Source organism: Anolis carolinensis, chromosome 1 (assembly GCF_035594765.1).
Source record: "Anolis carolinensis isolate JA03-04 chromosome 1, rAnoCar3.1.pri, whole genome shotgun sequence".
Taxonomy (NCBI): domain Eukaryota; kingdom Metazoa; phylum Chordata; class Lepidosauria; order Squamata; family Dactyloidae; genus Anolis; species Anolis carolinensis.
Window position 1 is genome coordinate 324,850,388 of NC_085841.1, and position 15,507 is coordinate 324,865,894.

A 15,507-nucleotide genomic window follows, 5' to 3' on the forward strand; every position below is an offset into this window, starting at 1 on the left:
CAAACCTCTTATTATATTTATATTTTATTTTAAAGCAAACTTATCTGCACAACTTTTGGGCTGAGCAAATGAGATTGAGTATGCATATTTACATTACTTGTGGACCATCATTCAGCACAGAATTGTGTCTTTACATGTACTGATTTTTGAAAGAAATAAGTATGCTTAGGTCTTCATTGGGTTGTAACCATCAAGTGCATTCTGTATGCATGACTATTTAAAAGTAAGCCCCCACTGGATTAAAAAAATAAGAATGCATAGGATTATCACATCAGAGTTTTTCTATTTGCTATTAATTTTTATTATTTTGTGTCCTTTCATCTGCAGTTCACCTAAAAGTATTTTTAATCAGCTGGCTTAAAATGGAAAGATATAATTTAATTGAGCATACATTTTATTTCATTCAAACCAGATATTGCAAAGGACTGAAAACAAAGCACAAGCATATCTGCTTTTACATTATGTCATTAAAGTTTAGATGCTGGAAACAAAATGTCACAGTTCTGACGTTACATTATTATGTGAGTTTCATTCTACTGTATCGGCATCTACACATTTAATTGTACCTTTAAGCTCCTTAACACTAGCTAAAAAGTTCATGTTTGAATTATTCTTGAAAAAATATTAAAAAGTGTTATAGATTCACATTCTCAAACAATGTGGGCCACACATACACTTACTATTATTACTTTAACACATTGATTCCAACCCTACTTCCTTTTGTATGTATAGTGCCTTTCTGACTTGCAGCCCCATATCAATCGCCATTTTAAACTCAGGAAAGTTAACTGGTTTCTTACAGTGTGGGAAGGAGGTGAAAATAGATGTTAAATCTTTGGACTGTGATGACTTATAAAAAGAAAAAGACAGAAACTAATTTTACAACATCTCAAGTTCACTTCTGCAGTATAACTTTCTCATTCTCTCCTTCCCTCTGCACCCAATTGTTCGGCTTTAAAATGTGTTCCTCAGAAGCATATTTTCAGGATACAGAAAGGGCAGCAATGTGCAGACGGAGTTGTCCCTTTCCCTGTTCCAATGATAGAAACCCTTCCATCATTGGAAAAAAAACTACATTCGTTTTGATGAAACAGCATGACCTCACCTTTAAAAACTCTATTCATTAATCTCTATTGAAAGTTCCTATGGCATATTTCTCCTGCCACCATTTTTCTTACTTTAATAAATGCTAGAAATGTGAATATATTTACACAATTACTGAATGTGTAATTTTCTTTGTAATTATACAAACTTTTGAAGTTAAAAGTGTGTTTCTGTGATTTTAAGAAATGTTGATGAAACATTAAGTCCTGAAAAGAATCTGGACTTTTTAATTTTTTTGTAGAAAAGATAGCATTTTATGCTTAGGAAAAAGTATTTTGTTTTGTAGAAAACAGAACAAACCCTAATTGACAGCATTTTCTGTGCAGCAAACAAGTGTTTTTAAATATGGATTTTTTTCTGCACATATTGTATTTTCTCTATTGAAAATGCTGTTTCCTGTAAAGAACTACACATTTTACGCAAAGTGTAAATATTTTAAAAGCAAATTGCACATTTTGAAGTCTTTCTTGCAATGATAAAAATGCTAAAATTGCTCAATTTTTCCTTTGATAGTAAAATTAGTGAACAATTCTGCCCCTTATAACTGCTTTTTTCAAATAAAATACTGTTATTTTTACCGAAGTTTGAGTATAACAAAATGAACTCATTTGCTCCTTCTCTTAAAAAAGCACACACATGCATACACAGGGACACATATAAGGAGATTGGAAACATTTGCATCACTTTTAGAATTAACCACATGATGTTGCTTTGGAATTGCTTTGGACTTGAACTCCCACAATTCCTAACAGCTGGTAGGCTGTTAGGAATTGTGGGAGTTCAAGTCCAAAACACCTGGAGGGCTAAAGTTTGGCCATGCCTGTTGTAAACCATGTTTTGAAACCTGTGTTTTCAGAAACATCATATTTAATATTAATCGGTGTGTTCTGGTTATAAGAAAAGAATGAACAATGGTTAATTGAAAAGTAAATGAATATGATCTCCTTGCAGCTCCAGGGGAGGAACACTCAATCATGACCCATACTTCAATGTTCAATTACATTTTAATGAATCAATTTTTTTATTTTATACTGAAAAAATGTTCCTACAAGTTAATAAGAAAGCATTTTACACAGATATGCATTTAAGATATGTAGATGACACCATTCTACAAGCAGAAAATAGCAAAGACTTGTAATGATTACTGGAGAAAATCAAGAAAGAAAATGCAATGGCAGTTTTACAATAGAATATTAGGAAAACAACAATAATGGCCACAAATTATTAACGTAGCTTCAAAGAAGATGATGAAGACATTGACATAGTTCAAGATTTCACATACCCTGGTTCAGTCACTAATCAAAATGGAGGCTGTAGTCAAGGAATCAGAAAAAGACTAAGAGTTAGGAGAACAGCTATGAAGGAACTAGATAAGATCTAGATGTTTCAGTATATATAATTGAATATTAGAGTTAGGATTGTCCATTCTATCATATTTCCCATTTCTATGTATCTTTGTGAAAGCTGGACAGTGAAGAAAGCTGATAGGAAGAAAATAAACACATTTGAAATGTGGTGTTGGTGAAATGTTTTGCTGATACCCTGGACAAATTAACCTGAACTCTCCCTAGAGGCCAAGATAACTAAACTGAAACAGTTGTACTTTGGCCATATCATGAGAAGACATGACCTACTGCAAAAGAATGCTTGGCAAGATAGAAGGCAGTAGGGAAAGAGGAAGACCACATTTCAGATGAATTAACTCAGTCAAGGAAACTACGACCATGAGATTTCAGCAGTATTGTTGATCAAATCATTTGATTGAAGTTGAAGAATTGGAGGCATTTAACATCAACAAATGATTCACTCTCAGTACAACGGAAACCTGAATAGACAGAACTAGTAGAAAATAGTTATTTGCAGATACAAGCTCAATAGCAATGGTTTTCAACCTGGGGTCCCAGGATGATTTTGACCCTCAACTCCCAGAAATTCTAACAGTTGGTAAACTGGCTGGGATTTCTGCAGGTTGTAGGCCAAAAACCTCTGGGGACCCCAGATTGAGAGCCACTGTTCTATAGGAAGGGCTGAAAAACATATATTGTAGTTAATATTGTTAATTATGTTAAACAGGTTACAAATTCACACAATGGCATTTGCTGATAATAGCAGCCCTAGACCAATTTAGTAATAGGGAAGTCTATCTTCAACCAAAAATACTCCAGGTGATATTGGAACAGAGTGAGATACTGTCTGGTAACTTGTTAAAGAATAGGAAAGAGAGTAGGGATAAGTAAATGGTTCTCACAGTGGTGTAGTAGCCTAAGGGTATTGATACCCATACTTGTAACTTATTTAAAAAGATTGTGGAGTATGAACAGTGAGGTGGACAAGTTTGCAAATGACATTAAATGAGCAAAATGAACATCACCTTTTCATGGAAAGGTTACAGCACTTGGGGCTATTTAGTTAGACGGCAAGTGAGAAACCGCTACAAAAGAGGGATACAAAAATAGAACATTGTGTCAGAAAAGTAAGTCGTTCTTACATAATACTACAGAAGACTGGATGTGTTCCATCTTGTGTTTCTCTCCCCTTGAAATGATTTTAGTGTATGCAATTCTGTTAACTTTAAAAACACTGAGAAGAACCAGAGCCTGAGCAAAAGAGAGTACCCTCTTCTATTCACTAATTCTCTCATTACGTTTTTTTAGTGAGATGAGTTATCAAGTTGGTTTATAAAAAGTTATTTGAACAAATATAAACATATCTCATTTCATAAACCTGTGAAATGATGTTTCATTGAATGTATGAATGTGCTACATAATGGGATTAACTCATCTTTCGCTCAATTAATAGTTTCCTTTGTTTTTAAAACTGACATATATTTATGTTGTCAGATATTGTTAAAATCACATTTAAAGCCATTCATTCTCATTTAGTATGGATTTTTTTGTACTGTGTATGGATAACTAAACTCAGGTAAATAGCTGTCAGCAGTATAATAAACATGGCATCTAATCCAGCAATAAAAGCATTAGATACTGTATATTGTGCCTCACCAATCAGTCTCCTGAAGGCATTTGGCAAATGCATGAAAAATTCTTCCCCTGCATAAGCTATGACTATTTGTAAAAATGAGATGACCTGTTCACGTTAATAATTTGATATCGAAGCTTAGTTTTAAATTTGTCCTGGGCTTCCATATGACAGTTTAATCATTTTAATTTAGAGCTTCAAAAAGGTCCTTTACTCTGTCCATTCTATAAAGGCTGATGAATTTGTTTTGTTATGCATGTTTTGTATGGATTATTCTAAGTTGAGCTTGCAGAAAGAACATTCAGGTGACACTGTATAATATTTCCCTAGTCAATTACTTCATGGAAATGATATGTTAAACAATTGCAAAGCAAGAGATGGTTTTCACCATTATTTAGAAATATTGGTATTGTTACAGATCAAATATACATTATTCAGCAAATGACCATGCATTCTCAGCAGTGGTTCAGCTAAATTACTGATTATTGTAACCTTTGAAGAAATATCATTGTCACGACTATTGGTTTAAGCACTTCTCTATTCATAGTCATCTTTGTTTGGAGAATATCTAGAAACCATTATGTCTTTTAAAAATCTAAAAAGCAGTAGCCACTGATACGACAACTGGTAAGACTAAATAATTTCCCTAGTAGTACAGAATTCAGTTTTCCCTTATGCCATTGTTACTTGGAAAATAGAAGCATCTGAATGTAAGAAAGCACACATTTTGCAGCAGTTAACTTCAAATATTGCATTTTCAAGATCAGGATAGAATTATCCCACAAGATAGATTTCACATGAAAGATTATTCTAAAGAAATTGCAATAAAAGGATATTCATTGCTTATATAGGAAATTGAAATCTAATTTAAAGAGAACATTGTGCTGTATCTATACCCAGGTAAAAGTTTTACTATCAATGCATATCCGTCATTACCTTTCTTACAATTTTGTTTCTGTCGCAGTCGTATATTCTGAAACTTAATTTGACAGAACAATCATGTGTAAAAATGAAATATGTGTGTTTATGTTTACATGTGTGTTTTATGTGCTGCAAACAGAACTGCAAGGTCCCCCCCAGAAACTCACGGGTCCTGGCTCACATCACTATCATGAAACACAGAAGCTACAGGTTATAGCTCGTACTACATGGAGATCCTTTCCATTTTCTCAGAATAATGAGACAGGCAGTGGAAAGATCCCAGTATGATTCATACAGATCCTAGCAAGAAAAGACAGAATGAAATCCAAGTTGGCACTGTTGATGTCAGCTGTAGAAAACAAAGAATGTGTGGCATTTTGGGATGTTCGTGTATTACAACAGAGTTCTACATTAATTCCATGAGTTCCTCATGAATTTCAGCATAGTGATTCAGATATCTGTTTAACTACATGTGGAGTCCACATTCTGCAAAGTCACTTTTGTCAGGCAAACTGGTTTATACTAGAGTGTGTGAAGCACATTGCGGGCTCTATTTTAGAGTATCTCCTGACTTTGCTTGTCTCGGTTGAAAGGGTTTAAAGTGCGTTGCAGCGCATTTTCATGTTGTATAACTGTCACACTATGAATTCACTTCTGGCTCACTTCTTTTTTGAGAAAAAAAACCCCTCTTCTGTGCCTATGTTACCAAGGGGCAGAGGGTGTGTGTGTGTGGCAAAAATGCCTTCTATTGAGGGCATTTTGAAGGGTATTGTTTTTAAAGGTTATATTTTGAACCCTTGGGGAACCCGAAGACTGCAAAAATGGCTCAAGGAGGCCATATTTAGCCTGTGGGTTGCACTTTGCCTGTTCCTGATTGAAAAATTGGAATTTAACAATTCGGTCTGGATGCCTCTCAAATAATCTTAGAGTTTTCAAATGCAATGTTCATGAAGTCATATGACACAATGAAGCTAAAAGGTCTGGAATGAGTGTGGCTGGGCAGCTTCTTAAGTGTGGCAGTATTTGATGGCAGACAGAAGTTGAAATTCAAGGGGGTGGGGTAAAACTCTTCAGCCAAGACATTTGATTTGGTTTTAAGGACAGGTGTGCGCATGGGATGGTATCGGCTTTGATGTCACCCTTTGACCATGAGAAAAATAATGGATTTCATAGCTTTTCTTAGTAGGCATTGATTATTGGTGGGGAAGATATAATGCTGTTGCATTGATAATTCTGTGACAAATGAAAATGGTACCAGGCTGCTGTGACTACAGCAGTAGTATCACTTTCCCATTTAAGGAGGATGAACCACCTCATTTATATTATGATAATATATAATATAATTTGTTGTAAGTCTAATTTTATAGTATAGTTAGTTACCTAATTCTGCTAGTCAAAAAACCCTCTTCAGTGCCTCTAGGAATTGTCCCAATCTTTCACATAGCACAAATGACATTGGAAAAATCAATATATTTTTAAAGCAGCGCTGCACCTTACAACTGAGCAGTATTGTACAGTTGTTGCAGAGCTCAAGCTGGGCAGACAGATCTTGGCTTTGGTTGTCCTTTGTATAAATTGGTTTAGATAATGCAGAGTTCAATTGCTTGCATGAGCAAGCAGCCAGGTTCTGAACTCAAGAAATGGAAGAAATAAGCTAATGTTCAAACACGTCATCTCTTTGTGTGGGAAAATAGTTTGGGAATTGGAGCAAAGTCTTGTCTTTTGTTCTAGATGAGATTAGACTGATGCAGATGCATAAGCCTCGGTTCTTTGTGATGGTTCTGTAGCTGGAAATTCGAGTAGATTGCTTTGGTTGCATGCATCTAAACTCTCTGTCTTGTCCATGGTATCCACTGTGGTCATCTAGAGGTATTTTCTAGTTTTCATTCACATTCATTAATGGCTAATTATATGTCTGAGCACTCCCATTTTTTAAAGGTTGTTACTCTTTTTAATGCTTTTTTTTGACAAATACAGGTTGAGCATCCCTTACCTGGAATAAGTCCACATGGGTGCCTGAGATAATGACCTCTTTTCTTTTTGATGGTTCAGTGTACATAAACTTTGCTTCATGTACTAAATTATTAAACACTTTGTATGAAATTATCTTTGGGCTGTGTGTATAAGGTATACATGAAACATAAATGAAGTTTGTGTGTTATATATATATATATATATGCCAATATTCCAAAGTCCAAATAAATTTGGAACCCAAAAGCATTTCAAATAATGGATTTTCAAACTACATATTTTTATATAATTGTGCTTATACATTTCACTTTACAGCAGATTATTGCAAATTAATTTAATCTAATATCATAATTCAACATAATAAATATTAAAATAACCTATTACAGTATTTGAAATTAATCTGCACTGTTCTTGACCTTAATTCTTTCATTATCACTTTTCTTTGTATAACCAATTCTGGATGAACTATGATAGGATAAGTGTCTTACTGTAGATTAAAACAAGGTTCAGTAAATAAATACACAGGTAAATTTTGGGGGCCTTGCTCATTTCTGTATAAACTAAAGAAGGATTCAGTATTAGTAAGAAATATTTTGAATTGCAATTAAAGCATAGATCACAATTTCCTTCCATCAAGGTGAATGAATAATTTGTATTCAAAAGTAGAAGTGATTCCCATTCAGTTTTATCTGTCAGTGAGATAAGTATTATTTAATCAAATAAGGATGTAACTGCTATGTAAGTACACTTCACTATGGTATTGTACTGTTTGAAATACTGGATGCAATCTGGAGTTGAAATGTGGATATGTAAATGCAGTCCACTTGATTACTGATTTTTTAATTGAATATCATTTCTCTTTTTTTATTGAATACCATTTCTCGCGAGCCCCCAGTGGCGCAGTGTGTTAAAGCACTGAGTTACTGAACTTGCAGACCGAAAGGTCACAGGTTCAAATCCGGGGAACTGAGTGACCGCCTGCTGTTTGCCCCAGCTTCTGCCAACCTAGCAATACGAAAACATGCCAATGTGAGTAGATCAACAGGTGGGAAGGTAACAGCGCTCCATGCAGTCATGCCGGCCACATGACCTTGGAGGTGTCTACGGACAATGCCGGCTCTTCGGCTTAGAAATGGAGATGAGCACCAACCTCCAGAGTCCGATACGACTGGACTTAACATCAGGGGAAACCTTTACCTTTACCTTTACCATTTCTCGTAACTCGTAGCTGAGAGAAAGTGCAAATCCAGGGACTAGATTGTTCTTTATAGAGTTAAGTGAGTGGTGAATTTCATTCAATAGGTAATGTAACTTCTCTTAGAGCCAAATGTTATTTGACATACCCTATTTACTCAAATTTAATGTTCACCCTTTTTGGACTAAATGACTTCACCCAAAAAATTAGATTTGTGTAATACGGGAATCTTAATGCTAAACCAAAGCAAAGGGGGAAGCTGCTTCAGGAGCAACTAGAGTTCTTATTTGAGGTATGTCATCTCTAATTTAATTACCGTAGCTCAATGCTGCGTAATCCTGGGATTTGTAGTTTGGTGAGGCATCAGCATTCCTTGTCAGAGAAGGCTCAAGACCTTGTAAAAAAGTGGTTCTCAACCTGGGGTCCCCAGATGTTTTTGGCCTACAACTCCCAGAAATCCCAGCCAGTTTACCAGCTGTTAGGATTTCTATGAGCTGAGAGCCAAAAACATCTTGGGACCACAGGTTGAGAACCACTGTTATAAAACTACACCCCATGACTCCATGCATTGAGCCAGGGCAGTTAAAGTGAATTCATTCTACAGCATAGATGCACCCAAGGTTTTCTTTTCCATTGCTGGAAGCTTTGGTGTTCTAACACTTTTGTTTTTGAAATAAGGAATTCTAAGCAAGCAGCAACTTTTTATGTGTATCTTATTTGGCCAAATTACAAAGACTACACTTTTTTGCTGCTATTCATTACATTCAGCAGCAAATACTTTGTCAGGGGCCCCTGAAAAGACAGCACTTATGTTCTCCTGGATTTGCAGTCACATACAGACATCTGTAACATGCACGCTTCTGCTGCTCTTCCCCCACCTCTGTGCTTCCTGAATCAAACACACTTTGGTTCACTGTATTTCAGCCAAGAGAACCTAGAAAAATGTGGCCTAGACAAAACTACAGTTAGGTGGATCTGTAATTGGCTAAACGATTGAGCCCAAATGGTGCTCACCAATGCATCTTCTTCCTTTTGGAAAGAAGTCACGAGTGGAGTGCTGCAAGCTTCTGTCCTGGACCCAGTTCTGTTCAGCTTTATTAACAACTTAGACGAAGAGTTAGAAGGCATGATCATCAAGTTTGCAGATGACACCAAACTGGGAGGGATAGCTAACACTCCAGAAGACAGGAGCAGAATTCAAAATGATCTTGACAGACTAGAGAGATGGTCCGAAACTAACAAAATGAAGTTCAACAAGGACAAATGCAAGATACTTCACCTAGGCAGAAAAAATGAAATGCAAAGATACAGAATGGGGGACGCCTGGCTTGACAGCAGTACGTGTGAAAAAGATCTTGGAGTCCTCGTGGACAACAAGTTAAACATGAGCCAACAATGTGATGTGACTGCTAAAAAAGCCAACGGGATTTTGGCCTGCATCAATAGGAGTATAGTGTCTAGATCCTGGGAAGTCATGCTACCCCTCTATTCTGCCTTGGTCAGACCACACCTGGAATACTGTGTCCAATTCTGGGTATCGCAGTTGAAGGGAGATGTTGACAAGCTGGAATGTGTCCAGAGGAGGGCAACTAAAATGATCAAGGGTCAGGAAAACAAGCCCTATGAGGAGTGGCTTAAAGAACTGGGCATGTTTAGTCTGCAGAAGAGAAGGCTGAGAGGAGACATGATTGCCATGTATAATTAAATATGTGAGGGGAAGTCATAGGGAGGAGGGAGCAAGCTTGTTTTCTGCTGCCCTACAAACTAGGACGCGGAACAATGGTTTCAAACTACAGGAAAGGAGATTCCACCTGAACATCAGGAAGAACTTCCTCACTGTGAGAGCTGTTCGGCAGTGGAACTCTCTGTTGTGTAATGTGGTGGAGGCTCCTTCTTTGGAGGCTTTTAAGCAGAGGCTGGATGGCCATCTGTCGGGGGTGCTTTGAATGTGATTTCCTGCTTCTTGGCAGGGGGTTGGACTCAGAGCCAGCCCTAGGTATTTTTCAAGTGTAGGTGAAGAGAATTTTGGCGCCCCGCCCCCAAACCAATCACTGAAAAATAAAAGCATTGGATAAGCGAAAAATGATAATAAGGAGGGATTAAGGAAAAGCCTATTAAACATCAAATTACATTAAGATTTTACGAATTAAGCACCAAAACATCATGTTTTACAAGAAATCAACAGAAAAAGCAATCTCGAATGCGCCCCCGAATGTTTTGCGCCCCAAGCAACCACTTAATTTGCCTTATTGTTGGACCGGCTCTGGTTGGATGGCTCATGAGGTTTCTTCCAACTCTACTATTCTATGATTCTATGATTCAGCAGCAAATCCTTTATTATTATTCCAAACATATTTGCAGCTACAGTCCCGGCAGAAGAGAGATGGAAACAGAGATCAACCGCATGGCAGCCGCTTTATAAATCACTCCTTATCTCAGTTACCACCCACAGACATCTGTCTCCCTTGACCAGAGGTGTCATTTTGGTCTGGGCTCTCTAGGCACTAAGTGATCTTAACCCTTCAGTTACCCATTGCTACCAGTCACATGTCTTAGGAATTACATTTTTCCTGCCATATAACTCCACCAATCAATTAATATATATATTCTTGGTTTCATGGTTTTGAAAATTGGAATGTTCAATAGATTCAATGACACATTAGACTCGAGTAAATATGGGTATGTTCAAACTGTCTATACTGTTCATAAGAAAGATTCTCCCTATGTTTAGTTTTGAAATGACCACATGTAATAGTACTTCGTGCAATGCAGGGTCTATTGAATTCAATTCCAAAAGAACTGCTAATGGCCACCAACTTTGAAAATTTTATAAAGGAATTCTACAAATTCCTAAGGAACAATCACTAGGAGCTTATGGTGTGAAAAGGGATGTGATGTATTTTACTCTAAAATTATATGATGAGCCCCTCCACAGACCATGGAACCCTCTTGAGGGTAAAGCTGTCATTAACTACACCGAAGCAAAGTCTCTGAAGAGCAATTGAATAAGCACCTGACTGACCACTGTACAAACAAGATGCTAGTTTAAATAGGTCTTTGATCTGATTCAGTAGAACTCTTGTGTTTTTTCCATACTTGTCTTTATTTGTTTATGTAATCGAAATTATTTTGAGACTATCTTTATCGGGAGGGGATGTGGTAAGGGATTTTCAAGCACAAGCTCATCCAGAAGTGGGACTGCCTAGGAGAATCTCAGCAAAAGCTTACTAATTGACTTGGATGATTACACAAACAGGACCTTCATGACATTGTTCCAATTTGTTTGCAAACACTTAAATCAATGACATGTTATTTCCTTTATGGCTTTGTTCCAAATAACTTTTAGAAGTAATCATATGTAGTACATAGGAGCATAATGTGTTTCATATTTTAGTGAGTTCATGCTGTATGTTTCAGTTAAGGAACCATACGAGTACCATCCTGATTTACAAGGTAATAAAAAGATTCACAAGTGAATTCATCCTAATGAGGGAATTAACTTCCTGAGGAGAAGAGCTCAATGAGCTGATGTTGTTTTTGCTTGATAGTTTTAAAATACTTATTTTAAAATAGGTGTTTACCCAGTGCTTGCCTTTGAAAGGAGTCCTATGTGCAGAAGAGTTTTTGATCTAATGGAGACCTTAGAGGAGATGTTTTTTCCCCTAGATTCCCTTGCTATAGCTCCTTATCCACCACCTTTCATGCTATCCTATAATCTTCCAATCCTTTGGAGCAGGTTTTTCAATTATGCAAAGAAGAGAGAGCAAAAGGATGATATCCTCTCCCCCATATACTGATGTCTTCCAGAGATATCATATGGGTCAACAACCCTTACAAAACAGCAGGGAAAAACTAAAGTCCATTTATATTTAGAAAATAACATTTTACAACCTGATAAATAAATATTTGTAGTATAGGGAATTAAGTGTACAGTACAGATAATTATCTTTTCTCCAATTCAAACCTCTGTCTTGTCACTCCCTTGCTGACTTTCTCTTGTAGTGGAAAAGAATCAGTAATCACAATGCAACAGAAATAAGACTTTCCTTTATAACTAGTTCTACAGTCCAGTACAGATATTTAATTCTATTAAGGTGATTTTCTCATTTGTTTGCATTAGTTGATTTTTTCAAACAAGAATGGTGCAAAGCAAGGATTGGCGAGGATTCTAAAATTCTCTTGTGTTCATTATTATTATTATTATTATTACATGCATTTATACCCCGCCCTTCTCCCCGAGGGGACTCAGAGCGGCTCATGGTGTTCATGTTCTGAAAATATTGTATTTTTGTGCAAGCATGACTGCCTATTTTATTCACTCTTTGGGTGACTGTTGACTGTTCCTTGGCTATGTTTAAGTTGTCATTTCTGCTTGCCCTTGTTTCAAATGAAAACAGTGCCTTTTTTTTCTTATGGGTCACTGCCACATGGATGTGTAGAAGTGACTGCCACACTTCATTCATCATTCATATTACATAGATAAGCAATACTGTACATACAAATGTTGTACCACTTTTAATAAAATATTTCAGGCATTTTAGTTTTCAGATTTAGATAGAACTATTAACCAATGAATGTTTAGTTTTTATATTAATCAATTCACAGAAACATGACAGTTCAATGAACTTGGCATTAAATTTTTTTTTTATTAAGATTAAACAGTATAATAAAATCATAGGTACAGGGGAGGGAAAGATTACATTAGTGGGGAAAGAGAGGAAAGAAGAAAAAAAGGAAGAAAGAGAAAGGAGTGGGGGGGGGGGTAAGGAAAGGGGTAATGGGGACAAAAGGAGGGATAGTCCAGGATAATAAGGGAAAGGGTTTGTACTTCCATTCTTCTTCTTTGCAATCCATCTGGAATATTACAAAAATTCCATTCTATTGTTTGTTATTTGTTATTTTTTCTATTCCGTCCTTCCCATTAGTTCACCTTTTTTCTGGAGCTTTCTTACTTTGTCCTTTTCTTTCTACCTATTTTTGTACTTCTATCAATTCTTTCTCTTTTACTTTTTCATATATTCTATAACCGGTCTCCAGTCTGTATTCTTTATGTGTCTTCCTGTATTTTTTTAGTAGATATGTAAGCCTGTCCATGTCCATAATTTCAGTTAGTTTTTCTAGCCACTCTTCAATGAACTTGGCATTTTGATGTTATATTTTAGCAACTGAAATATCTGATTATTGGATGTATTGTAACTATGTATTGTAAACCTACAGTCAGGTAGTTATGAGGGAAAGAGATATACCATCCTTCTCCTGGATAACAGTTTTGTACAACTGATTGTGTATCTGACAGTGTACTTGCTTATTGTCCTGTTGTTTACTAGGGAATGCACAGTGGCTGTTTCCACAATACCAGTAACTCAGGCGCTACATTCAAGGCATAGAAAAATAGTTACACAACATCCCAGAATGTACAACTGTGTTTAAAATGTTCACACTTACAAAAACATGAAATGCATATGTCCTTTGTGCAGTGGCCAATGAAATAGACCAGAGTTTTTCAAACATTTCATGGGTCTGTTTAGCCTGCAGAAGAGAAGGTTGAGAGGAGACATGATAGCCATGTATAAATATGTGAAAGGCTGTCATAAGGAAGAGGGAACGGGTTTGTTTTCTGCTGCCCATAAACTAGGACTCGGAACAATGTTTTCAAATTACAGGAAAGGAGATTCCACCTGAACTTGCTGGCTCTAAGAACTATTCAGCAGTGGAACTTTCTACCTCATAGTGTGGTGGAAGCTCCTTCCTTGGATGCTTTTAAACAAAGGCTGGATGGCCATCTGTCAGAGGTACTTTGTGCTTTTCCTGCATGGTGGAGGTTGGACTAGATGGCCTAGGTGGTCTCTTCCAGTTCTATGATTCTATGATGATACACTTTTAGACATGCATCATTTTGCAATGCAGTAATTCGGGTTTGGTACTGCTCTGTTATTCGGGTGGAGACCACTAGCAGGTGATAGAGAGAAAAGGATGGAAGGTGGGTTGAAGAAGGAAAACCATTTTCCCCTGTTTTCCTGTTATTCCCTTCCTCCCACCCATGTCCTCATCATGGAAACAATCCTCGTTTATGAATAGGGAAGAGGGGAGGGGAATAACCATTAAAAAAGAGGGAAATGGCTTTCCTCCTACAACTCCCCCCCCCCCAAATGATCCTTCTCTTTCTAGCATTCCCTAGTGGTCTTCACCCAGATAATGGAACAGTACCTTAGTTTTACTACCTTCACTATTATCTTCTTGAAAAAGTCTGCCTAGCACCAAGACAATGCGACATATTCCCCCCAATTGTAGTATTTCTCTTCCTGAGGCATTCCTATTTTACTGAATGTGGCAGAAAGAGAGGCACCCACCCTAATTAATTCTAATGAGCTAATTCACTAAATCATATTTTGAAATTTCAGCATTAATTGAAGAATCTAAAAAGTTAGGTGAAATCATGAGGAAAAATTGTGAATTAATAATGAGCTAATCAACATGTTAATGCCTCACTGTAGTAGACATAAAGAAATAAGAGAACATTTTTGCTTGTGCCATATAGTTTATGCTTTAATCCAACTTCTGTCTGTTAGTATGTAACAAAAAGGGAACAAAATGGAGAACAGCCATATAACATTATTCCAATTTTCATTTTACTTCTGATTGATGAATAATGTATAGTAATGGTGTTCAGACTAATAGAGTAATGTGTGGACCAGATGATATCATGTATTATATTTTATTCACCCAAAATCTATATATTTGTCAGATGGCTGGCATATAATAGGATTTTTTTTCTAAATTAAGCAGCTAAAAATGCTTGCTATTGACAATGGCCATAATTTCCTCCATCATAGTGATTGCTCTGAAATTTCTCTGATGACAAGTATGATGCAAAGACAAAAGAGTATTCTGTTGAGAATTGTGTGCAAGTTAAGGATTCCACAGCTGTTTAAAATTAGTTTACATTTTGAACAAAAAGAGAGAAATGACTTTGGAGCAAGATATTTACAAGCAGAGTACTAGGTAGCAATACTTTCCTGGGTGAAGCATGTAGTGTAAATCATTTCTGTATAGGAACTCAATCTGAATATCTGTATTTTGGATTTGATACTAACACTATTTCTTAAGTCCAATTTAGCATTTAATGTCCTAAAAGCATGTTATTTTACTGTCACTTTTAGAAACACTACAAATTTCCCCTTTTACTTCTAAATAGGGTGTAGGCAAATCTCTATGCTCCACAGTATATGAAGGGGTAAGTTAATCTTCTCCCCAATGAAATTCTAATAAAATTTATCAAGAATCATTGTTATTACTAGAAAAAAATGCATATTAGCATCAGTGAGAGTTGTATTTCT

At 36.4% G+C, this 15,507-nt stretch overlaps 1 protein-coding gene and 1 long non-coding RNA gene across 20 annotated transcripts in view; both read left to right on the forward strand.

Annotated features, from left to right (window-relative positions):
• npas3 (neuronal PAS domain protein 3) overlaps positions 1–15,507 on the forward strand; it is an 835,855-nt gene that overhangs the window by 256,783 nt on the left and 563,565 nt on the right. The window lies entirely within an intron of this gene.
• LOC134295365 (uncharacterized) overlaps positions 1–15,507 on the forward strand; it is a 45,531-nt gene continuing 30,024 nt past the window's right edge. Inside the window, exon 1 of the long non-coding RNA XR_010001910.1 lies at positions 1–15,507. This exon is cut by the window's right edge and continues 25,663 nt beyond it. This is a non-coding gene — a long non-coding RNA (uncharacterized LOC134295365).